General features: G+C 38.1%; 1 long non-coding RNA gene across 1 annotated transcript; it reads left to right on the plus strand.

Moving 5' to 3' along the window:
* Positions 1–208: 208 nt before the first annotated feature.
* On the plus strand, positions 209–4,786 carry LOC136937083 (uncharacterized). Its single transcript, XR_010875212.1, has 3 exons — positions 209–713; positions 2,627–2,704; positions 4,313–4,786. It is a non-coding gene; the product is annotated as an uncharacterized lncRNA (long non-coding RNA).
* Positions 4,787–5,594: the final 808 nt, after the last annotated feature.

Raw genomic sequence — 5,594 nt, forward strand, 5'->3', positions numbered from 1 at the left:
TAAAGATTAAGGAAACATGTTTTTTCCCTACTCCTCCTACATTTTTGGTCGAATTTTCTTCAAAATTGCCATAGATGATCTCCAGACTGAGCCTCACAAAAGTTATCGTTGGGATTTCTGATTTTCAAAACCGTTTGCCCGGTAGAGCCAATCAAAATCTGCAACAAAGCAACCAAACGGGACGTTTGGTCAAATCTAAGCAAATCTTTGAGATATCAACACCAAACTTGGTATGTCACGTGGAAGACACTACAACATGTTACCATGTGCAAAGGCAACTTCATACCTCTAAAAATGATTGATATAAAGCAAATCGAATTTATCGCTAACGCTAAAATAATGCATTACACATCCGCCGGCCAAAAACTTATACTCTGATCCAATCACAAGGTCATATGAAGACTCTTGAGAATGTTTAGTATACAAATCTGAGAAAAAGTTGACTGTAAGATGAAAAGTAGATTTTTAGTGAATATTTGAAACATGCATGCTTGGCTAATTTCTAGGGCTGTTTCCCCAAATCCTCTCTCCCTTTGTTCCTGTGCGCGCGTGCTCCACATTCTCACACACACAAGGGGCTAGAGCCCCTTGACACACGCGCGACCTTGGTACGACGCACAAGAAGAAGACCATTTTATCGTTGGAGAAGACTTGAAGACAACGACTGACGAGACTCCTGCAGCCCTCAGAGATTTTCATTGTTACATTTGACAGTGAGTAATAAGAGCCTACAACAGCAGTACAAAACATGTATTTTAGCGTTTGTATTCGTATGATAACTTGAAGACTTTTATACTGTTGTAAACAGGATAGCAGCTAATCTATCTAGGCTAGCTGAGCTAAGGATTTATCTTTGTACAGACAGTATTACAGGCTAGCAAGCCGTAAAATCTTTAACATTATACTTGCTTCTGTGAGACGCGTTTGAAATTAGTATACTGTGCGTAACTATGCGGTTGGGTTGTTCTATTTTTACATGTCATTGTTGATGTAATTTAAATTAACACAGTGAGTTCCAAATGTGTCTTTCGATTAAACACTGCAACGTGTATTACACAATGATCATTTGTGGTGCGGCGTTTATTCGAAGGCAACGTTTAATTAGTAAGACAGATTCAGTGAATTGTAGCTGCAGTGCGGCCATACACAAACAAATAGACAAGGAGGTCAAACAAATGCCGAGCACGCTATAACCCTGAAGGCTAGTTTTTGCTGTTGTGGACGGCGTTTCAAATGTATGTACTGTACGTACCTACGTTTGGGTTATTCTATATTTAGCAACATGTCATTGTTGATGTAATTTTGTTTGTTCGTTCAAGTTTTTCTGACGGTCTTCACATCGTAAGTTATTCTTTTCGAAACTGTAGCTAGGTAGCCTAGTTTGCTGCACAGTTAGAGCTACCTAGCATTAAGCAAGTAGCAATGGTACCATGGTTGTTTTGCTTGCTAGCTTTGTTTGGGTTCATGGTTTGATCGTTTAGGAGTTCCATTGAAAGCCTAGAGACCTACAATACGTTTGTAATAGGCATTTCGTACTATGCTGCACGATTTCCTATCTCTTGATAACATTTTATATTTGTATCAATTTTATACACTAAATTGCCAAAGTATTCGCTCGGTTGCCTTTACACGCTCATGAACGTGAGTGACATCTCATTCTTAAACCATAGGATATGATGTCGGACCACCCTTTGTAGTTATAATAGCTTCAACTCGTCTAGGAAGGCTTTCCACAAGTTTTAAGAGGTTTATGGAAATGTTTTACCATTCTTCCAGAAGTGCATTTGTGAGGTCCAACATTGATGTGGAACAAGAAGGTTTGGCTCGCAGTCCCTGCTCTAATTCATCCCAAAGGTGTTGTATTGGGTTGAGGTCAGGACTGTGTGCAGGCCACTCAAGTTCGTCCACATCAATCTCGCTCATCCATGTGTTTATGGGGCTTGCTTTGTGCACTGTTGCACAGTCATGTTAGAACAGGAAGGGGCCATCTCCAAACTGTTCCCACAAAGTTTGGAGCATGAAATTGTTCAAAATGTTGGTGAATTATTGCATTTCAGGAAATTAATTTATGGGTGGGAAATATTCAATGGATTGGGCTTGGCGGGGTATTTTGTCATTCATCCATTCCTACTCCATGCTCTTGATTATGTAATTGACCTACAGGAACATCTTCTAGGCTATGTTTATTTGTTTTAATTTTCTAATGTGAGTCAGTGGCTTGGCAGTATTTTAACAGTAAGGTTTGGTTATTTGTGTTAAACTGTCATGATTCTTTTGGTGAAACTTGAATTTAAAGTAAAAACCATTTGCAAGATAAATTGTTCTCAATTGGTCTTAATTTGTATTTATAGTCGAGTCTGTTTCTGTATGTTTACATTTTACAGACTTAAATTTGAATGTAGACAGTGTAAATTGAATAAAGGGAAATAATAGATGTCTAAATATTTTTTTTTAAGTAAAGAGATTGGTGTTTTGAGAATCCTAACCATTTCAATATTTTCTTGAAGGTCTGTATACTAGAACTGTTGACAATGAAGTTATGATAATGTAAGACATTGAAATTGTTAAGCAGTAGTGTGGTATGTTACATTTCATAGTTTTTGATGGTTTTCTATGTGTTTTTTAGATGCCACGTTCCAGCAAGAGATCCAGGGCAGCCAAGAAAAGGATATCTGCTCCAGAAGACCAAGGATCCACTGTTGAGGTTAGACTTCCTTGTGGGAAAAAATGCTAAACCAGTGTGTTTAAGTGATAAGATTAATTGAGAAAAATGAATGTGAAGGAGCATTTTTAACAACGTCTTTGTTACGGACCATGTTTAAAATGTCCTAATTCAGTCTGTATAGTTGTGGTTGTGTGTTTTTTCTTTTCTCCCCTCTTTCTATTCGCTGCATGTAGGTATGGTCTAGTTGGCGTTTGTTGGCAGTTGGCTATCAGTCTCCCTACCTCGTGATTGGCAATCAGCCACGCACTTCCAATCAGCGGTTTAGTTGTCAACATAAAATTACCGCACTAGTCAGCTGTTTCAGAGATTGCTTTGGAAAGTTGCTTGTTTAGAGAGTTGTCAAGTCAGAGAGACTTCTTGTTGAAATCATTGTAAATCTTGTTATTATTTTGTTAGAATAGTTTGCTTCATAGTGAACCCTTTTAATAGAGCAGTTATTTTGATATTGTGCTTTAGGTTGGTTTGTTTTTGTTCACTGCACACGGGGCTTTGGAATAGGTAAGCTGCCCTTCATGGGCATACACCATCACACAGCAAACCTGTGTTAACACACTAGGTAAGGAATGGTGCCACCCCATGTATGTTTAGTCTAGGTAAGTTCATGTGTTTACTAGATAAGATACTTTTTGGTTTTTGCTTGGGCATCATTCCATTGTTATTCCCCTGTGATGAATGTGCATTTTCCACACATTGCCATTACCTCCATGTTAGGCAAAGAGGGTTGTAACAGTAACTGACTACTGTTTGCATTAAGTGTTAGGGTTAAAGATGTATGTTCTGAAGTGAACTGTAGGGTCGATAAAAGTATAACAACAAAATACAGTTTATCATTTAACAGTGAGCAGAGGCTTCCCTTGATTTCCTTAATGCTTGTTTTTTGTGAATGTTTAAATGGAATCAACTTTCTATCAGGCAGGCTTCTTCATTGTATTTAAAATAAAACTTAAAACACACCTATATGCACTAGTGTTTCCCACTACCTCTTGAGTTGTGATTTTACTGTTATTGACTGTTTGTATTTTGTTTTTACTATGTATTTTATGGTGTCTTTTTTATTATTTTTTTGTGCTGTTCGGCACCTCGGTCAGCTTTTGCTGTGTTAGTGTGCTTTATAAATAAACTTACTTAGTTAAATGCAGATTGATGCTGAACCTATTTTAATGTTGATGGCTACAGTTACTGTTTGAATCATGTATTAATAAATATGTTACTAATTTCATATGTCATGCTAATCAATAAAATTGTCCTCTTATGATCAACTTGGAGGACTGTGTTCCTGTATTGGCAAAATACAGACCATGGCATTCCAAATGTTTTCCAGTTTTGTATTGTATGAAATAAAATAGTCTTGAAGATGCTGTCACTTATTTATGCACTACAATGTGTATGAAAAGTTGTAAACTTTCTTCTGCCCCATATCAAATAACCATATTTTTGATGAGCAATAATAAAAAAAAAGGTGTGATGTCACTGCTAATATCAGTAATGTACACTTGAAAAACTATATACCAATGTAGCTTTATGAAGACTGGTACTGCTGATGTGTAGTTATTCTTCCTTACTTGATAACTTTTCCTTGTTTTTCAGATGCCGAGGAAGAAGAACTGGCGGAAAGGGCGTCCTCACTTGGCTGCTGCTGCAACATGTAGCGCCTTGTCTGATTTTTCTCTGTCCACTGATCCCCACTCTACCCCTTGTGATATCCCATCTCCATCTTCATCCCCCACCCCAAGCTTCACCTACTCTGATTTTCCTCCTCTTCCGACCGCTCGGTCATCTATCTTTAGGCCCTGTGACTCTTTCACAGTCTGTGCCTGTTGTGAGCTGTGATAATGTATCGCAGTCTCTTTCAAGGACCAGTGGAGCATCGTTCACACTGCCTCTGCAATCTATAAGGTGTGCAGCCATTGGGGCATACTGTTCTCACGGTGAAACTCTCAGTCACCAAGGAAAAAAACTTGATACAAACCTTGCAAACTTTGGTACAAAACTGTGCAACGCTGAAAACTTTGAAACATACACTATTGTAATACCTGATGAAATTAAAACTATCAAAAGTCATTCAACAAACTCTGTTGAATACATGAACAGTGGTGAGCTGTCCAACACCATGCCTCCAAGCTGTCATAACAGGTATATACAAGGATCTTTTCATCAAGGACATGTGATGTTTGCAGAAAATGCAGGCGTACAATGTCTGACAAACAGTTTAACAGCAATGTTGATGAATGAACTGAAAGATGTGTGCACGTGGCAAAGTAGTGACCTTGATAATATTCTTGTGAATGGAAACAAGCTTTATACATCAGTGCAGAACCGCAATCAGGTAAAACATACTCATCTTTTGGTAAGTGATTTGCCAAAGTCTCATGTGTTGCATAATGTTGATTTTACAATTAATCTTGGACAAGCATTTAGTGGCATAGTAGGAGTACATGATTATGATCCAGATTTGGCAGACATGTCAATAAGCCTTTATGAAGCACTGCAAAGAGTAGTACTAGAAGATGACAGCTGTTTTTTGACAATTAATAAAAGTACTTGTGCCATTATTAAACACACCAGTGGTTATGCAGTATTTGACTCCCACGCACGCAGCTATGATGGCCTTCTTCATCCAACAGGAAAAAGTGTTGTGTGTTTCTTTCAAACTTTTGAGGATATGTACAGCCATCACATTAATAGGCTTGCAAGTTCAATGAATGCCTTTGGAAAACCGTTTGAGGTAACTGGAATGAGCTTTACAATGAGATTAGAAGACGGCAACAACATAAACACTACAGCACTACACAAGTCTAGTACACGGAAACGCAATGCAAATGCCATGAAAGCACAAATAACGCCAGAGGTATTTGTGAGCTCTCTGTGT

Source organism: Osmerus mordax, chromosome 3 (genome assembly GCF_038355195.1).
Source record: "Osmerus mordax isolate fOsmMor3 chromosome 3, fOsmMor3.pri, whole genome shotgun sequence".
In the NCBI taxonomy this organism is placed as follows: Eukaryota; Metazoa; Chordata; class Actinopteri; order Osmeriformes; family Osmeridae; genus Osmerus; species Osmerus mordax.